The sequence below is a fragment of the Lithobates pipiens genome, unplaced genomic scaffold (assembly GCF_037356315.1).
Source record: "Lithobates pipiens isolate NorthernLeopardFrog02 unplaced genomic scaffold, aLitPip1_a1.2 Scaffold_13, whole genome shotgun sequence".
Lineage (NCBI taxonomy): Eukaryota > Metazoa > Chordata > Amphibia > Anura > Ranidae > Lithobates > Lithobates pipiens.
The window spans coordinates 157,453,157-157,473,180 of NW_027507718.1; positions in this window are offsets into that span (position 1 = coordinate 157,453,157).

Below are 20,024 nucleotides of genomic sequence, written 5' to 3' on the forward strand. Positions count from 1 at the left end.
TGCTGGTGTCAGTGCTCTCTATCTTGGTGCCGTGTCAGTGCTCTCTATCATGGTGCTGGAGTGGTGCCAGTGCTCTCTATCACGGTGCTGGTGTCAGTGCTCTCTATCACGGTGCTGGTGTCAGTGCTCTCTATCACGGTGCTGGCGTCAGTGCTCTCTATCACGGTGCTGGTGTCAGTGCTCTCTATCACAGTGCTGGTGTGGTGTCTGTGCTCTCTATCTCGGTGCTGGTGTCAGTGTTCTCTATCTCAGTGCTGGTGTCAGTGCTCTCTATCACGGTGCTGGTGTCAGTGCTCTCTATCACGGTGCTGGTGTCAGTACTCTCTATCTCGGTGCTGGTGTCAGTGCTCTCTATCACGGTGCTGGTGTCAGTGCTCTCTATCACGGTGCTGGTGTCAGTGCTCTCTATCACGGTGCTGGTGTCAGTGCTCTCTATCACGGTGCTGGTGTCAGTGCTCTCTATCACGGTGCTGGTGTCAGTGCTCTCTATCATGGCGCTGGTGTCAGTGCTCTCTATCATGGTGCTGGTGTCAGTGCTCTCTATCATGGTGCTGCTGTCAGTGCTCTCTATCTCAGTGCTGGTGTCAACGCGCTCTATCACGGTGCTGGTGTGAGTGATCTCTATGCTGGTGCTGGTGCCAGTACATTCTATCTCAGTGCTGGTGTCAGTGCTCTCTATCTTGGTGCCGTGTCAGTGCTCTCTATCTCGGTGCTGGTTTCAGTGCTCCCTATCTCCGTGCCAGTGTCAATGCTCTCTCTATCATGGTGCTTATGTCAGTGCTCTCTATCCTGGTGCTGGTTTCAGTGCTTTCTACCTCGGTGCTGGTGTCAGTGCTCTCTATCACGGTGCTGGTGTCAGTGCTCTCTTTCATGGTGCTAGTGTCAGTGCTCTCTATCACGGTGCTGGTGTGAGTGTTCTCTATCCTGGTGCTGGTGTCAGTGCTCTCTATCTCAGTGCTGGTGTCAGTGCTCTCTATCTCGGTGCTGGTTTCAGTGCTCCCTATCTCGGTGCCAGTGTCAGTGCTCTCTATCACGGTGCTGGTGTCAATGCTTTCTATCTCGGTGCTGGTGTCAGTGCTCTCTATCTCGGTGCTGCTGTCAGTGCTCTCTATCTCGGTGCTGGTGTCAGTGCTCTCTATCTCGGTGCTGGTGTCAGTGCTCTCTATCATTGTGCTGGTGTTGTGTCAGTGCTCCCTATCTCGGTGCCGGTGTCAGTGCTCCCTATCTCGGTGCCGGTGTCAGTGCTCCCTATCTCGGTGCCGGTGTCAGTGCTCTCTATCTTGATGCTGGTGTCAGTGCTCTCTATCATGGCGCTGGTGTGGTGTCAGTGCTTTCTATCTTGGTGCTGGTGTCAGTGCTCTCTATCTCGGTGGTGCTGGAGTCATTTCTCTCTATCACGGTGCTGTTGTGGTGTTAGTGCTCTCTATCTCAATGCTGGTGTCAGTGCTCTCTATCACGGTGCTGGTGTCAGTGCTCTCTATCACGGTGCTGGTGTCAGTGCTCTCTATCACGGTGCTGGTGTCAGTGCTCTCTATCATGGTGCTGGTGTCAGTGTTTTCTATCTCGTTGCTGGTGTCAGTGCTCTCTATCATGGTGCTGGTGTGGTGTCAGTGCTCCCTATCTTGTTGCCTGTGTCAGTGCTCTCTATACCGGTGCTGGTGTCAGTGCTCTCTATACCGGTGCTGGTGTCAGTGCTCTCTATCACGGTGCTGGTGTCAGTGCTCTCTATCTCAGTGCTGCTGTCAGTGCTCCCTATCTTGTTGCCTGTGTCAGTGCTCTCTATACCGGTGCTGGTGTCAGTGCTCTCTATCTTGGTGCTGGTGTCAGTGCTCTCTATCTTGGTGCTGGTGTCAGTGCTCTCTTTCATGGTGCTGGTGTCAGTGCTCTCTTTCATGGTGCTAGTGTCAGTGCGCTCTATCTCAGTGCTGGTGTCAGTGCTCTCTATCACGGTGCTGGTGTGAGTGTTCTCTATCCTGGTGCTGGTGCCAGTACATTCTATATCGGTGCTGGTGTCAGTGCTCTCTATCTCAGTGCTGGTGTCAGTGCTCTCTATCTCAGTGCTGGTGTCAGTGCTCTCTATCTCGGAGCTGGTTTCAGTGCTCCCTATCTCGGTGCCAGTGTCAGTGCTCTCTATCACGGTGCTGGTGTCAATGCTTTCTATCTCGGTGCTGGTGTCAGTGCTCTCTATCTCAGTGCTGGTGTCAGTGCTCTCTATCTCGGTGGTGCTGGAGTCATTTCTCTCTATCACGGTGCTGTTGTGGTGTTAGTGCTCTCTATCTCAATGCTGGTGTCAGTGCTCTCTATCACGGTGCTGGTGTCAGTGCTCTCTATCACGGTGCTGGTGTCAGTGCTCTCTATCACGGTGCTGGTGTCAGTGCTCTCTATCATGGTGCTGGTGTCAGTGTTCTCTATCTCGTTGCTGGTGTCAGTGTTCTCTATCTCGTTGCTGGTGTCAGTGCTCTCTATCATGGTGCTGGTGTGGTGTCAGTGCTCTATATCTTGGTGCTGCTGTCAGTGCTCCCTATCTTGTTGCCTGTGTCAGTGCTCTCTCTACCGGTGCTGGTGCTGGTGTCAGTGCTCTCTATCTCAGTGCTGCTGTCAGTGCTCCCTATCTTGTTGCCTGTGTCAGTGCTCTCTATACCGGTGCTGGTGTCAGTGCTCTCTATCACGGTGCTGGTGTCAGTGCTCTCTATCTCAGTGCTGCTGTCAGTGCTCCCTATGTTGTCTGTGTCAGTGCTCTCTATACTGGTGCTGGTGTCAGTGCTCTCTATCATGGTGCTGGTGCTGGTGTCAGTGCTCCCTATCTTGTTGCCTGTGTCAGTGCTCTCTATACCGGTGCTGGTGTCAGTGCTCTCTATCTCAGTGCTGGTGTCAGTGCTCTCTATCACGGTGCTGGTGTCAATGCTTTCTATCTCGGTGCTGGTGTCAGTGCTCTCTATCTCAGTGCTGGTGTCAGTGCTCTCTATCTCGGTGCTGCTGTCAGTGCTCTCTATCACGGTTCTGGAGTCAGTTCTCTCTATCACGGTGCTGTTGTGGTGTTAGTGCTCTCTATCTCAATGCTGGTGTCAGTGCTCTCTATCACGGTGCTGGTGTCAGTGCTCTCTATCACAGTGCTGGTGTTGTGTCAGTGCTCTCTATCTCTGTGCTGGTGTCAGTGCTCTCTATCATGGTGCTGGTGTGGTGTCAGTGCTCTCTATCTTGGTGCTGCTGTCAGTGCTCCCTATCTTGTTGCCTGTGTCAGTGCTCTCTATCACGGTGCTGGTGTCAGTGCTCTCTATCTTGGTGCTGGTGTCAGTGCTCTCTATCTTGGTGCTGGTGTCAGTGCTCTCTTTCATGGTGCTGGTGTCAGTGCGCTCTATCTCAGTGCTGGTGTCAGTGCTCTCCATCACGGTGCTGGTGTGAGTGTTCTCTATCCTGGTGCTGGTGCCAGTACACTCTATCTCGGTGCTGGTGTCAGTGCTCTCTCTCTCAGTGCTGTTGTCAGTGCTCTCTATCTCCGTGTTGGTTTCAGTGCTCCCTATCTTGGTGCCAGTGTCAGTGCTCTCTATCACGGTGCTGGTGTCAGTGCTCTCTATCACGGTGCTGGTGTCAGTGCTCTCTATCTCAGTGCTGGTGTCAGTGCTCTCTATCTCGGTGCTGCTGTCAGTGCTCTCTATCACGGTGCTGGAGTCAGTTCTCTCTATCACGGTGCTGTTGTGGTGTTAGTGCTCTCTATCACGGCGCTGGTGTCAGTGCTCTCCATCACGGTGCTGGTGTCAGTGCTCTCTATCGCAGTGCTGGTGTTGTGTCAGTGCTCTCTATCTCTGTGCTGGTGTCAGTGCTCTATATCTCGTTTCCGGTGTCAGTGTTCTCTATCTCGGTTCCGGTGTCAGTGTTCTCTATCTCAGTGCTGGTGTCAGTACTCTCTATCTTGGTGCTGGTGTCAGTGCTCTCTATCACGGTGCTGGCATGGTGTCAGTGCTCTCTATCACAGTGATTGTGTCAGTGCTCTCTATCTCGGTGCTGGTGTCAGTGCTCCCTATCTCGGTCCTGGTGTCAGTGTTCTCTATCATGGTGCTTGTGTCAGTGCTCTCTATCTCAGTGCTGGTGTTGTGTCAGTGCTCTCTATCTCTGTGCTGGTGTCAGTGCTCTCTATCACGGTGCTGGTGTCAGTGCTCTCTATCACAGTGCTGGTGTTGTGTCAGTGCTCTCTATCTCTGTGCTGGTGTCAGTGCTCTCTATCATGGTGCTGGTGTGGTGTCAGTGCTCTCTATCTTGGTGCTGCTGTCAGTGCTCCCTATCTTGTTGCCTGTGTCAGTGCTCTCTATACCGGTGCTGGTGTCAGTGCTCTCTATCACGGTGCTGGTGTCAGTGCTCTCTATCTTGGTGCTGGTGTCAGTGCTCTCTTTCATGGTGCTGGTGTCAGTGCGCTCTATCTCAGTGCTGGTGTCAGTGCTCTCTATCACGGTGCTGGTGTCAATGCTTTCTATCTCGGTGCTGGTGTCAGTGCTCTCTATCTCAGTGCTGGTGTCAGTGCTCTCTATCTCTGTGCTGCTGTCAGTGCTCTCTATCACGGTTCTGGAGTCAGTTCTCTCTATCACGGTGCTGTTGTGGTGTTAGTGCTCTCTATATCAATGCTGGTGTCAGTGCTCTCTATCACGGTGCTGGTGTCAGTGCTCTCTATCACAGTGCTGGTGTTGTGTCAGTGCTCTCTATCTCTGTGCTGGTGTCAGTGCTCTCTATCATGGTGCTGGTGTGGTGTCAGTGCTCTCTATCTTGGTGCTGCTGTCAGTGCTCCCTATCTTGTTGCCTGTGTCAGTGCTCTCTATACCGGTGCTGGTGTCAGTGCTCTCTATCACGGTGCTGGTGTCAGTGCTCTCTATCTTGGTGCTGGTGTCAGTGCTCTTTCATGGTGCTGGTGTCAGTGCGCTCTATCTCAGTGCTGGTGTCAGTGCTCTCCATCACGGTGCTGGTGTGAGTGTTCTCTATCCTGGTGCTGGTGCCAGTACACTCTATCTCGGTGCTGGTGTCAGTGCTCTCTCTCTCAGTGCTGTTGTCAGTGCTCTCTATCTCCGTGTTGGTTTCAGTGCTCCCTATCTTGGTGCCAGTGTCAGTGCTCTCTATCACGGTGCTGGTGTCAGTGCTCTCTATCACAGTGCTGGTGTCAGTGCTCTCTATCTCAGTGCTGGTGTAAGTGCTCTCTATCTCGGTGCTGCTGTCAGTGCTCTCTATCACGGTGCTGGAGTCAGTTCTCTCTATCACGGTGCTGTTGTGGTGTTAGTGCTCTCTATCATGGTGCTGGTGTCAGTGCTCTCCATCACGGTGCTGGTGTCAGTGCTCTCTATCGCAGTGCTGGTGTTGTGTCAGTGCTCTCTATCTCTGTGCTGGTGTCAGTGCTCTATATCTCGTTTCCGGTGTCAGTGTTCTCTATCTCGGTTCCGGTGTCAGTGTTCTCTATCTCAGTGCTGGTGTCAGTACTCTCTATCTTGGTGCTGGTGTCAGTGCTCTCTATCACGGTGCTGGCATGGTGTCAGTGCTCTCTATCACAGTGATTGTGTCAGTGCTCTCTATCTCGGTGCTGGTGTCAGTGCTCCCTATCTCGGTCCTGGTGTCAGTGTTCTCTATCATGGTGCTTGTGTCAGTGCTCTCTATCTCAGTGCTGGTGTTGTGTCAGTGCTCTCTATCTCTGTGCTGGTGTCAGTGCTCTCTATCACGGTGCTGGTGTCAGTGCTCTCTATCACAGTGCTGGTGTTGTGTCAGTGCTCTCTATCTCTGTGCTGGTGTCAGTGCTCTCTATCATGGTGCTGGTGTGGTGTCAGTGCTCTCTATCTTGGTGCTGCTGTCAGTGCTCCCTATCTTGTTGCCTGTGTCAGTGCTCTCTATACCGGTGCTGGTGTCAGTGCTCTCTATCACGGTGCTGGTGTCAGTGCTCTCTATCTTGGTGCTGGTGTCAGTGCTCTCTTTCATGGTGCTGGTGTCAGTGCGCTCTATCTCAGTGCTGGTGTCAGTGCTCTCCATCACGGTGCTGGTGTGAGTGTTCTCTATCCTGGTGCTGGTGCCAGTACACTCTATCTCGGTGCTGGTGTCAGTGCTCTCTCTCTCAGTGCTGTTGTCAGTGCTCTCTATCTCCGTGTTGGTTTCAGTGCTCCCTATCTTGGTGCCAGTGTCAGTGCTCTCTATCACGGTGCTGGTGTCAGTGCTCTCTATCACGGTGCTGGTGTCAGTGCTCTCTATCTCAGTGCTGGTGTCAGTGCTCTCTATCTCGGTGCTGCTGTCAGTGCTCTCTATCACGGTGCTGGAGTCAGTTCTCTCTATCACGGTGCTGTTGTGGTGTTAGTGCTCTCTATCACGGTGCTGGTGTCAGTGCTCTCCATCACGGTGCTGGTGTCAGTGCTCTCTATCGCAGTGCTGGTGTTGTGTCAGTGCTCTCTATCTCTGTGCTGGTGTCAGTGCTCTATATCTCGTTTCCGGTGTCAGTGTTCTCTATCTCGGTTCCGGTGTCAGTGTTCTCTATCTCAGTGCTGGTGTCAGTACTCTCTATCTTGGTGCTGGTGTCAGTGCTCTCTATCACGGTGCTGGCATGGTGTCAGTGCTCTCTATCACAGTGATTGTGTCAGTGCTCTCTATCTCGGTGCTGGTGTCAGTGCTCCCTATCTCGGTCCTGGTGTCAGTGTTCTCTATCATGGTGCTTGTGTCAGTGCTCTCTATCTCAGTGCTGGTGTTGTGTCAGTGCTCTCTATCTCTGTGCTGGTGTCAGTGCTCTCTATCATGGTGCTGGTGTCAGTGCTCTCTATCATGGTGCTGGTGTGGTGTCAGTGCTCTCTATCTTGGTGCTGCTGTCAGTGCTCCCTATCTTGTTGCCTGTGTCAGTGCTCTCTATACCGGTGCTGGTGTCAGTGCTCTCTATCACGGTGCTGGTGCTGGTGTCAGTGCTCTCTATCTTGGTGCTGGTGTCAGTGCTCTCTTTCATGGTGCTGGTGTCAGTGCTCTCTATCACGGTGCTGGTGTGAGTGTTCTCTATCCTGGTGCTGGTGCCAGTACATGCTAGCTCAGTGCTGGTGTCAGTGCTCTCTATCTCAGTGGTGGTGTCAGTGCTCTCTATCTCGGTGCTGGTTTCAGTGCTCCCTATCTTGGTGCCAGTGTCAGTGCTCTCTATCTTGGTGCTGGTGTCAGTGCTCTCTTTCATGGTGCTGGTGTCAGTGCTCTCTATCACGGTGCTGGTGTGAGTGTTCTCTATCCTGGTGCTGGTGCCAGTACATTCTAGCTCAGTGCTGGTGTCAGTGCTCTATATCTCAGTGCTGGTGTCAGTGCTCTATATCTCAGTGCTGGTGTCAGTGCTCTCTATCTCGGTGCTGCTGTCAGTGCTCTCTATCACGGTGCTGGAGTCAGTTCTCTCTATCACGGTGCTGTTGTGGTGTTAGTGCTCTCTATCTCAATGCTGGTGTCAGTGCTCTCTATCTCAATGCTGGTGTCAGTGCTCTCTATCACGGTGCTGGTGTCAGTGCTCTCTATCACGGTGCTGGTGTCAGTGCTCTCTATCACGGTGCTGGTGTCAGTGCTCTCTATCACGGTGCTGGTGTCAGTGCTCTCTATCACGGTGCTGGTGTCAGTGCTCTCTATCACAGTGCTGGTGTTGTGTCAGTGCTCTCTATCTCTGTGCTGGTGTCAGTGCTCTATATCTCGGTTCCGGTGTCAGTGTTCTCTATCTCAGTGCTGGTGTCAGTACTCTCTATCTTGGTGCTGGTGTCAGTGCTCTCTATCACGGTGCTGGAGTCAGTTCTCTCTATCACGGTGCTGTTGTGGTGTTAGTGCTCTCTATCTCAATGCTGGTGTCAGTGCTCTCTATCACGGTGCTGGTGTCAGTGCTCTCTATCTCAGTGCTGGTGTCAGTGCTCTCTATCTTGGTGCTGCTGTCAGTGCTCTCTATCACGGTGCTTGTGTCAGTGCTCTATATCAAGGTGCTTGTGTCAGTGCTCTATATCAAGGTGCTTGTGTCAGTGCTCTCTATCATGGTGCTGGTGTGGTGTCAGTGCACTCTATCTCGATGCTGGTGTCAGTGCTCTGTATCACAGTGCTGGTGTCAGTGCTCTCTATCTCAGTGCTGGTGTCAGTGCTCTCTATCATGGTGCTGGTGTGGTGTCAGTGCTTTCTATCTTGGTGCTGGTGTCAGTGCTCTCTATCTCGGTCCTGGTGTCAGTGCTCTCTATCTCAGTGCTGGTGTCAGTGCTCTCTATCTTGGTGCTGCTGTCAGTGCTCTCTATCACGGTGCTTGTGTCAGTGCTCTATATCAAGGTGCTTGTGTCAGTGCTCTATATCAAGGTGCTTGTGTCAGTGCTCTCTATCTTGGTGCTGGTGTCAGTGCTCTCTATCACGGTGCTGGTGTCAGTGCTCTCTATCATGGTGGTGGTGTCAGTGCTTTCTATCTCGGTGCTGGTGTCAGTGCTCTCCGTCACGGTGTTGTTGTGGTGTCTGTGCTCTCTATCTCGGTGCTGGTGTCAGTGCTCTCTATCTCAGTGCTGGTGTCAGTGCTCTCTATCTCAGTGCTGGTGTCAGTGCTCTCTATCTCGGTGCTGGTGTCAGTGCTCTCTATCTCGGTGCTGGTGTCAGTGCTCTCTATCTCGGTGCTGGTGTCAGTGCTCTCTATCTCGGTGCTGGTGTCAGTGCTCTCTATCTCGGCGCTGGTGTCAGTGCTCTCTATCATGGTGCTGGTGTGGTGTCAGTGCTTTCTATCTTGGTGCTGGTGTCAGTGCTCTCTATCTCGGTGCTGCTGTCAGTGATCTCTATCACGGTGCTGGAGTCAGTTCTCTCTATCTCGGTGCTGGTGTCAGTGCTCTCTATCACAGGGCTGATGTGTCAGTGCTTTCTATCTTGGTGCTGGTGTCAGTGCTCTCTATCACGGTGCTGGTGTCAGTGCTCTCTATCACGGTGCTGGTGTCAGTGCTCTCTATCACGGTGCTGGTGTCAGTGCTCTCTATCACGGTGCTGGTGTCAGTGCTCTCTATCACTGTGCTGGTGTCAGTGCTCTCTATCTTGGTGATGGTGTCAGTGCTCTCTATCTCGGTGCTGGTGTCAGTGCTCCCTATCTTGGTGCTGGTGTCAGTGCTCTCTATCATGGTGCTGGTGTCAGTGCTTTCTATCTCGGTGCTGGTGTCAGTGCTCTCCATCACGGTGCTGTTGTGGTGGCTGTGCTCTCTATCTCGGTGCTGGTGTCAGTGCTCTCTATCACGGTGCTGAAGTCAGTGCTCTCTATCATGGTGTTGGTGTGGTGTCAGTGCACTCTATCTCGGTGCTGGTGTCAGTGCTCTATATCTCGGTGCTGGTGTCAGTGCTCTCTATCACGGTGCAGCTGTGAGTGCTCTCTATCACAGTGCTGGTGTGGTGTCAGTGCTCTCTATCTTGGTGCTGGTGTCAGTGCTCTCTATCTCGGTGCTGGTGTCAGTGTTCTCTATCTCAGTGCTGGTGTCAGTACTCTCTATCACGGTGCTGGTGTCAGTGCTCTCTATCACGGTGCTGGTGTCAGTGCTCTCTATCACGGTGCTGGTGTCAGTGCTCTCTATCACGGTGCTGGTGTCAGTGCTCTCTATCACGGTGCTGGTGTCAGTGCTCTCTATCACGGTGCTGGTGTCAGTGCTCTCTATCTCGGTGCTGGTGTCAGTGCTCGCTATCATGGTGCTGGTGTCAGTCCCCTCAATCATGGTGCTGGTGTCAGTGCTATCATGGTGCTGGTGTCAGTGCTCTCTATCTCAGTGTGGTTGTCAACGCGCTCTATCACGGTGCTGGTGTGAGTGATCTCTATCCTGGTGCTGGTGCCAGTACATTCTATCTCAGTGCTGGTGTCAGTGCTCTCTATCTCGGTGCTGGTTTCAGTGCTCCCTATCTCGGTGCCAGTGTGAATGCTCTCTATCATGGTGCTTATGTCAGTGTTCTCTATCTTGGTGCTGGTGTCAGTGCTCTCTATCACGGTGCTGGAGTCAGTTCTCTCTATCACGGTGCTGGTGTCAGTGCTCTCTATCACTGTGCTGGTGTCAGTGCTCTCTATCACGGTGATGGTGTCAGTGCTCTCTATCTCGGTGCTGGTGTCAGTGCTCTCTATCTCGGTGCTGGTGTCAGTGCTCTCTATCTTGGTGCTGGTGTCAGTGCTCTCTATCATGGTGCTGGTGTCAGTGCTTTCTATCTCGGTGCTGGTGTCAGTGCTCTGCATCACAGTGCTGTTGTGGTGGATGTGCTCTCTATCTCGGTGCTGGTGTCAGTGCTCTCTATCACGGTGCTGGTGTCAGTGCTCTCTATCACGGTGCTGGTGTCAGTGCTCTCTATCATGGTGGTGGTGTCAGTGCTTTCTATCTTGGTGCTGGTGTCAGTGCTCTCCGTCACGGTGTTGTTGTGGTGTCTGTGCTCTCTATCTCGGTGCTGGTGTCAGTGCTCTCTATCTCAGTGCTGGTGTCAGTGCTCTCTATCTCAGTGCTGGTGTCAGTGCTCTCTATCTCGGTGCTGGTGTCAGTGCTCTCTATCTTGGTGCTGGTGTCTGTGCTCTCTATCTCGGTGCTGGTGTCAGTGTTCTCTACCTCAGTGCTGGTGTCAGTACTCTCTATCACGGTGCTGGTGTCAGTGCTCTCTATCACGGTGCTGGTGTCAGTGCTCTCTATCACGGTGCTGGTGTCAGTGCTCTCTATCACGGTGCTGGTGTCAGTGCTCTCTATCACGGTGCTGGTGTCAGTGCTCTCTATCACGGTGCTGGTGTCAGTGCTTTCTATCTTGGTGCTGGTGTCAGTGCTCTCTAGCATGGTTCTGGTGTCAGTTCTCTCTATCTCAGTGCTGCTGTCAGTGCTCCCTATCTTGGTGCCTTTGTCAGTGCTCTATATACGGGTGCTGGTGTCAGTGCTCTCTATCACGGTGCTGGTGTCAGTGCTCTCTATCTCGGTGCTGGTGTCAGTGCTCGCTATCATGGTGCTGGTGTCAGTCCCCTCTATCATGGTGCTGGTGTCAGTGCTATCATGGTGCTGGTGTCAGTGCTCTCTATCTTAGTGCTGTTGTCAACGCGCTCTATCACGGTGCTGGTGTGAGTGATCTCTATCCTGGTGCTGGTGCCAGTACATTCTATCTCAGTGCTGGTGTCAGTGCTCTCTATCTCGGTGCTGGTTTCAGTGCTCCCTATCTCGGTGCCAGTGTCAATGCTCTCTATCATGGTGCTTATGTCAGTGTTCTCTATCTTGGTGCTGGTGTCAGTGCTCTCTATCTCGGGGCTGGAGTCAGTTCTCTCTATCACGGTGCTGTTGTGGTGTTAGTGCTCTCTATCTCAATGCTGGTGTCAGTGCTCTCTATCTCGGTGCTGGTGTAAGTGCTCTCTATCTCGGTGCTGGTGTAAGTGCTCTCTATCTCGGTGCTGGTGTCAGTGCTCTCTATCTCGGTGCTGGTGTCAGTGCTCTCTATCTCGGTGCTGGTGTCAGTGCTCTCTATCACGGTGCTGGTGTCAGTGCTCTCTATCATGGTGCTGGTGTCAGTGTTCTCTATCTCGTTGCTGGTGTCAGTGCTCTCTATCATGGTGCTGGTGTGGTGTCAGTGCTTTCTATCTTGGTGCTGGTGTCAGTGCTCTCTATCTCGGTGCTGGTGTCAGTGCTCTCTATCTCGGTGCTGGTGTCAGTGCTCTCTATCTCGGTGCTGGTGTCAGTGCTCTCTATCTCGGTGCTGGTGTCAGTGCTCTCTATCACGGTGCTGGTGTCAGTGCTCTCTATCTCGGTGCTGGTGTCAGTGCTCTCTATCTCGGTGCTGGTGTCAGTGCTCTCTATCTCGGTGCTGGTGTCAGTGCTCTCTATCACGGTGCTGGTGTCAGTGCTCTCTATCACAGTGCTGGTGTTATGTCAGTGCTCCCTATCTCGGTGCCGGTGTCAGTGCTCTCTATCTCAGTGCTGGTGTCAGTGCTCTCTATCATGGCGCTGGTGTGGTGTCAGTGCTTTCTATCTTGGTGCTTATGTCAGTGCTCTCTATCATGGTGCTGGTGTCAGTGATCTCTATCTCAGTGCTGGTTTCAGTTCTCCCTATCTCGGTGCCGGTGTCAGTGCGCTCTATCTCGGTGCCGGTGTCAGTGATCTCTATCATGGAGCTGGTGTCAGTGTTCTCTATCATGGTGCTGGTGTCAGTGTTCTCTATCATGGTGCTGGTGTCAGTGCTCTCTATCATGGTGCTGGTTTCAGTGCTCTTTATCTCAGTGCTGGTATCAGTGCTCTCTATCTTGGAGCTGGTGTCAGTGCTCTCTATCACGGTGCAGCTGTGAGTGCTCTCTATCACAGTGCTGGTGTGGTGTCAGTGCTCTCTGTCTCGGTGCTGGTGTCAGTGCTCTCTATCACGGTGCTGGTGTCAGTGCTCTCTATCATGGTGCTGGTGTCAGTGTTCTCTATCTCGTTGCTGGTGTCAGTGCTCTCTATCATGGTGCTGGTGTGGTGTCAGTGCTTTCTATCTTGGTGCTGGTGTCAGTGCTCTCTATCATGGTTCTGGTGTCAGTTCTCTCTATCTCAGTGCTGCTGTCAGTGCTCCCTATGTTGTTGCCTGTGTCAGTGCTCTCTATACCGGTGCTGGTGTCAGTGCTCTCTATCACGGTGCTGGTGTCAGTGCTCTCTATCTTGGTGCTGGTGTCAGTGCTCTCTTTCATGGTGCTGGTGTCAGTGCGCTCTATCTCAGTGCTGGTGTCAGTGCTCTCTATCACGGTGCTGGTGTGAGTGTTCTCTATCCTGGTGCTGGTGCCAGTACATTCTATCTCGGTGCTGGTGTCAGTGCTCCCTATCTCGGTGCCAGTGTCAGTGCTCTCTATCACGGTGCTGGTGCTGGTGTCAATGCTTTCTATCTCGGTGCTGGTGTCAGTGCTCTCTATCTCAGTGCAGGTGTCAGTGCTCTCTATCTCGGTGCTGCTGTCAGTGCTCTCTATCACGGTGCTGGAGTCAGTTCTCTCTATCACGGTGCTGTTGTGGTGTTAGTGCTCTCTATCTCAAAACTGGTGTCAGTGCTCTCTATCTTGGTGCTGGTGTTAGTGCTCTCTATCACAGTGCTGGTGTGGTGTCAGTGCTTTCTATCTTGGTGCTGGTGTCAGTGCTCTCTATCTCGGTGCTGGTGTCAGTGTTCTCTATCATGGTGCTGGTGTCAGTGCTCTCTATCTCTGTGCTGGTGTCAGTGCTCTATATCTCTGTGCTGGTGTCAGTGCTCTCTATATTGGTGCTGGTGTCAGTGCTCTCTATATTGGTGCTGGTGTCACTGCTCTCTATCTTGGTGCTGGTGTCAGTGCTCTCTATCACGGTGCTGGTGTCAGTGCTCTCTATCACGGTGCTGGTGTCAGTGCTCTCTATCATGGTGGTGGTGTCAGTGCTTTCTATCTTGGTGCTGGTGTCAGTGCTTTACGTCACGGTGTTGTTGTGGTGTCTGTGCTCTCTATCTCGGTGCTGGTGTCAGTGCTCTCTATCTCAGTGCTGGTGTCAGTGCTCTCTATCTCAGTGCTGGTGTCAGTGCTCTCTATCTCGGTGCTGGTGTCAGTGCTCTCTATCTTGGTGCTGGTGTCTGTGCTCTCTATCTCGGTGCTGGTGTCAGTGTTCTCTACCTCAGTGCTGGTGTCAGTACTCTCTATCACGGTGCTGGTGTCAGTGCTCTCTATCACGGTGCTGGTGTCAGTGCTCTCTATCACGGTGCTGGTGTCAGTGCTCTCTATCACGGTGCTGGTGTCAGTGCTCTCTATCACGGTGCTGGTGTCAGTGCTTTCTATCTTGGTGCTGGTGTCAGTGCTCTCTAGCATGGTTCTGGTGTCAGTTCTCTCTATCTCAGTGCTGCTGTCAGTGCTCCCTATCTTGGTGCCTTTGTCAGTGCTCTATATACGGGTGCTGGTGTCAGTGCTCTCTATCACGGTGCTGGTGTCAGTGCTCTCTATCTCGGTGCTGGTGTCAGTGCTCGCTATCATGGTGCTGGTGTCAGTCCCCTCTATCATGGTGCTGGTGTCAGTGCTATCATGGTGCTGGTGTCAGTGCTCTCTATCTTAGTGCTGTTGTCAACGCGCTCTATCACGGTGCTGGTGTGAGTGATCTCTATCCTGGTGCTGGTGCCAGTACATTCTATCTCAGTGCTGGTGTCAGTGCTCTCTATCTCGGTGCTGGTTTCAGTGCTCCCTATCTCGGTGCCAGTGTCAATGCTCTCTATCATGGTGCTTATGTCAGTGTTCTCTATCTTGGTGCTGGTGTCAGTGCTCTCTATCTCGGGGCTGGAGTCAGTTCTCTCTATCACGGTGCTGTTGTGGTGTTAGTGCTCTCTATCTCAATGCTGGTGTCAGTGCTCTCTATCTCGGTGCTGGTGTAAGTGCTCTCTATCTCGGTGCTGGTGTAAGTGCTCTCTATCTCGGTGCTGGTGTCAGTGCTCTCTATCACGGTGCTGGTGTCAGTGCTCTCTATCACGGTGCTGGTGCCAGTGCTCTCTATCATGGTGCTGGTGTCAGTGTTCTCTATCTCGTTGCTGGTGTCAGTGCTCTCTATCATGGTGCTGGTGTGGTGTCAGTGCTTTCTATCTCGGTGCTGGTGTCAGTGCTCTCTATCTCGGTGCTGGTGTCAGTGCTCTCTATCTCGGTGCTGGTGTCAGTGCTCTCTATCTCGGTGCTGGTGTCAGTGCTCTCTATCACGGTGCTGGTGTCAGTACTCTCTCTCGGTGCTGGTGTCAGTGCTCTCTATCTCGGTGCTGGCGTCAGTGCTCTCTATCTCGGTGCTGGTGTCAGTGCTCTCTATCACGGTGCTGGTGTCAGTGCTCTCTATCACAGTGCTGGTGTTATGTAAGTGCTCCCTATCTCGGTGCCGGTGTCAGTGCTCTCTATCTCAGTGCTGGTGTCAGTGCTCTCTATCATGGCGCTGGTGTGGTGTCAGTGCTTTCTATCTTGGTGCTTATGTCAGTGCTCTCTATCATGGTGCTGGTGTCAGTGATCTCTATCTCAGTGCTGGTTTCAGTTCTCCCTATCTCGGTGCCGGTGTCAGTGCTCTCTATCTCGGTGCCGGTGTCAGTGATCTCTATCATGGAGCTGGTGTCAGTGTTCTCTATCATGGTGCTGGTGTCAGTGTTCTCTATCATGGTGCTGGTGTCAGTGCTCTCTATCATGGTGCTGGTTTCAGTGCTCTTTATCTCAGTGCTGGTATCAGTGCTCTCTATCTTGGAGCTGGTGTCAGTGCTCTCTATCACGGTGCTGGTGTCAGTGCTCTCTATCATGGTGCTGTTGTGGTGTCTGTGCCCTCTATCTCAATGCTGGTCTCAGTGCTCTTTATCTCGGTGCTGGTGTCAGTGCTCTCTATCACGGTGCAGCTGTGAGTGCTCTCTATCACAGTGCTGGTGTGGTGTCAGTGCTCTCTGTCTCGGTGCTGGTGTCAGTGCTCTCTATCACGGTGCTGGTGTCAGTGCTCTCTATCATGGTGCTGGTGTCAGTGTTCTCTATCTCGTTGCTGGTGTCAGTGCTCTCTATCATGGTGCTGGTGTGGTGTCAGTGCTTTCTATCTTGGTGCTGGTGTCAGTGCTCTCTATCATGGTTCTGGTGTCAGTTCTCTCTATCTCAGTGCTGCTGTCAGTGCTCCCTATGTTGTTGCCTGTGTCAGTGCTCTCTATCACGGTGCTGGTGTCAGTGCTCTCTATCACGGTGCTGGTGTCAGTGCTCTCTATCTTGGTGCTGGTGTCAGTGCTCTCTTTCATGGTGCTGGTGTCAGTGCGCTCTATCTCAGTGCTGGTGTCAGTGCTCTCTATCACGGTGCTGGTGTGAGTGTTCTCTATCCTGGTGCTGGTGCCAGTACATTCTATCTCGGTGCTGGTGTCAGTGCTCCCTATCTCGGTGCCAGTGTCAGTGCTCTCTATCACGGTGCTGGTGCTGGTGTCAATGCTTTCTATCTCGGTGCTGGTGTCAGTGCTCTCTATTTCAGTGCAGGTGTCAGTGCTCTCTATCTCGGTGCTGCTGTCAGTGCTCTCTATCACGGTGCTGGAGTCAGTTCTCTCTATCACGGTGCTGTTGTGGTGTTAGTGCTCTCTATCTCAAAACTGGTGTCAGTGCTCTCTATCTTGGTGCTGGTGTTAGTGCTCTCTATCACAGTGCTGGTGTGGTGTCAGTGCTTTCTATCTTGGTGCTGGTGTCAGTGCTCTCTATCTCGGTGCTGGTGTCAGTGTTCTCTATCATGGTGCTGGTGTCAGTGCTCTCTATCTCTGTGCTGGTGTCAGTGCTCTATATCTCTGTGCTGGTGTCAGTGCTCTCTATATTGGTGCTGGTGTCACTGCTCTCTATCTTGGTGCTGGTGTCAGTGCTCTCTATCACGGTGCTGGTGTCAGTGCTCTCTATCACGGTGCTGGTGTCAGTGCTCTCTATCATGGTGGTGGTGTCAGTGCTTTCTATCTTGGTGCTGGTGTCAGTGCTCTCCGTCACGGTGTTGTTGTGGTGTCTGTGCTCTCTATCTCGGTGCTGGTGTCAGTGCTCTCTATCTCAGTGCTGGTGTCAGTGCTCTCTATCTCAGTGCTGGTGTCAGTGCTCTCTATCTTGGTGCTGGTGTCAGTGCTCTCTATCTTGGTGCTGGTGTCTGTGCTCTCTATCTCGGTGCTGGTGTCAGTGCTCTCTACCTCAGTGCTGGTGTCAGTACTCTCTATCACGGTGCTGGTGTCAGTGCTCTCTATCACGGTGCTGGTGTCAGTGCTCTCTATCACGGTGCTGGTGTCAGTGCTCTCTATCACGGTGCTGGTGTCAGTGCTCTCTATCACGGTGCTGGTGTCAGTGCTTTCTATCTTGGTGCTGGTGTCAGTGCTCTCTAGCATGGTTCTGGTGTCAGTTCTCTCTATCTCAGAGCTGCTGTCAGTGCTCCCTATCTTGGTGCCTTTGTCAGTGCTCTATATACGGGTGCTGGTGTCAGTGCTCTCTATCACGGTGCTGGTGTCAGTGCTCTCTATCTCGGTGCTGGTGTCAGTGCTCGCTATCACGGTGCTGGTGTCAGTGCTCTCTATCACAGTGCTGGTGTTATGTCAGTGCTCCCTATCTCGGTGCCGGTGTCAGTGCTCTCTATCTCAGTGCTGGTGTCAGTGCTCTCTATCATGGCGCTGGTGTGGTGTCAGTGCTTTCTATCTTGGTGCTTATGTCAGTGCTCTCTATCATGGTGCTGGTGTCAGTGATCTCTATCTCAGTGCTGGTTTCAGTTCTCCCTATCTCGGTGCCGGTGTCAGTGCTCTCTATCTCGGTGCCGGTGTCAGTGATCTCTATCATGGAGCTGGTGTCAGTGTTCTCTATCATGGTGCTGGTGTCAGTGTTCTCTATCATGGTGCTGGTGTCAGTGCTCTCTATCATGGTGCTGGTTTCAGTGCTCTTTATCTCAGTGCTGGTATCAGTGCTCTCTATCTTGGAGCTGGTGTCAGTGCTCTCTATCACGGTGCTGGTGTCAGTGCTCTCTATCATGGTGCTGTTGTGGTGTCTGTGCCCTCTATCTCAATGCTGGTCTCAGTGCTCTTTATCTCGGTGCTGGTGTCAGTGCTCTCTATCACGGTGCAGCTGTGAGTGCTCTCTATCACAGTGCTGGTGTGGTGTCAGTGCTCTCTGTCTCGGTGCTGGTGTCAGTGCTCTCTATCACGGTGCTGGTGTCAGTGCTCTCTATCATGGTGCTGGTGTCAGTGTTCTCTATCTCGTTGCTGGTGTCAGTGCTCTCTATCATGGTGCTGGTGTGGTGTCAGTGCTTTCTATCTTGGTGCTGGTGTCAGTGCTCTCTATCATGGTTCTGGTGTCAGTTCTCTCTATCTCAGTGCTGCTGTCAGTGCTCCCTATGTTGTTGCCTGTGTCAGTGCTCTCTATCACGGTGCTGGTGTCAGTGCTCTCTATCACGGTGCTGGTGTCAGTGCTCTCTATCTTGGTGCTGGTGTCAGTGCTCTCTTTCATGGTGCTGGTGTCAGTGCGCTCTATCTCAGTGCTGGTGTCAGTGCTCTCTATCACGGTGCTGGTGTGAGTGTTCTCTATCCTGGTGCTGGTGCCAGTACATTCTATCTCGGTGCTGGTGTCAGTGCTCCCTATCTCGGTGCCAGTGTCAGTGCTCTCTATCACGGTGCTGGTGCTGGTGTCAATGCTTTCTATCTCGGTGCTGGTGTCAGTGCTCTCTATCTCAGTGCAGGTGTCAGTGCTCTCTATCTCGGTGCTGCTGTCAGTGCTCTCTATCACGGTGCTGGAGTCAGTTCTCTCTATCACGGTGCTGTTGTGGTGTTAGTGCTCTCTATCTCAAAACTGGTGTCAGTGCTCTCTATCTTGGTGCTGGTGTTAGTGCTCTCTATCACAGTGCTGGTGTGGTGTCAGTGCTTTCTATCTTGGTGCTGGTGTCAGTGCTCTCTATCTCGGTGCTGGTGTCAGTGTTCTCTATCATGGTGCTGGTGTCAGTGCTCTCTATCTCTGTGCTGGTGTCAGTGCTCTATATCTCTGTGCTGGTGTCAGTGCTCTCTATATTGGTGCTGGTGTCACTGCTCTCTATCTTGGTGCTGGTGTCAGTGCTCTCTATCACGGTGCTGGTGTCAGTGCTCTCTATCACGGTGCTGGTGTCAGTGCTCTCTATCACGGTGCTGGTGTCAGTGCTCTCTATCATGGTGGTGGTGTCAGTGCTTTCTATCTTGGTGCTGGTGTCAGTGCTCTCCGTCACGGTGTTGTTGTGGTGTCTGTGCTCTCTATCTCGGTGCTGGTGTCAGTGCTCTCTATCTCAGTGCTGGTGTCAGTGCTCTCTATCTCAGTGCTGGTGTCAGTGCTCTCTATCTTGGTGCTGGTGTCAGTGCTCTCTATCTTGGTGCTGGTGTCAGTGCTCTCTATCTCGGTGCTGGTGTCAGTGTTCTCTACCTCAGTGCTGGTGTCAGTACTCTCTATCACGGTGCTGGTGTCAGTGCTCTCTATCACGGTGCTGGTGTCAGTGCTCTCTATCACGGTGCTGGTGTCAGTGCTCTCTATCACGGTGCTGGTGTCAGTGCTCTCTATCACGGTGCTGGTGTCAGTGCTTTCTATCTTGGTGCTGGTGTCAGTGCTCTCTAGCATGGTTCTGGTGTCAGTTCTCTCTATCTCAGTGCTGCTGTCAGTGCTCCCTATCTTGGTGCCTTTGTCAGTGCTCTATATACGGGTGCTGGTGTCAGTGCTCTCTATCACGGTGCTGGTGTCAGTGCTCTCTATCTCGGTGCTGGTGTCAGTGCTCGCTATCATGGTGCTGGTGTCAGTCCCCTCTATCATGGTGCTGGTGTCAGTGCTATCATGGTGCTGGTGTCAGTGCTCTCTATCTCAGTGCTGTTGTCAACGCGCTCTATCACGGTGCTGGTGTGAGTGATCTCTATCCTGGTGCTGGTGCCAGTACATTCTATCTCAGTGCTGGTGTCAGTGCTCTCTATCTCGGTGCTGGTTTCAGTGCTCCCTATCTCGGTGCCAGTGTCAATGCTCTCTATCATGGTGCTTATGTCAGTGTTCTCTATCTTGGTGCTGGTGTCAGTGCTCTCTATCTCGGGGCTGGAGTCAGTTCTCTCTATCACGGTGCTGTTGTGGTGTTAGTGCTCTCTATCTCAATGCTGGTGTCAGTGCTCTCTATCTCGGTGCTGGTGTAAGTGCTCTCTATCTCGGTGCTGGTGTAAGTGCTCTCTATCTCGGTGCTGGTGTAAGTGCTCTCTATCTCGGTGCTGGTGTCAGTGCTCTCTATCACGGGGCTGGTGTCAGTGCTCTCTATCATGGTGCTGGTGTCAGTGTTCTCTATCTCGTTGCTGGTGTCAGTGCTCTCTATCATGGTGCTGGTGTGGTGTCAGTGCTTTCTATCTTGGTGCTGGTGTCAGTGCTCTCTATCTCGGTGCTGGTGTCAGTGCTCTCTATCTCGGTGCTGGTGTCAGTGCTCTCTATCTCGGTGCTGGTGTCAGTGCTCTCTATCTCGGTGCTGGTGTCAGTGCTCTCTATCACGGTGCTGGTGTCAGTGCTCTCTATCTCGGTGCTGGTGTCAGTGCTCTCTATCTCGGTGCTGGTGTCAGTGCTCTCTATCTCGGTGCTGGTGTCAGTGCTCTCTATCACGGTGCTGGTGTCAGTG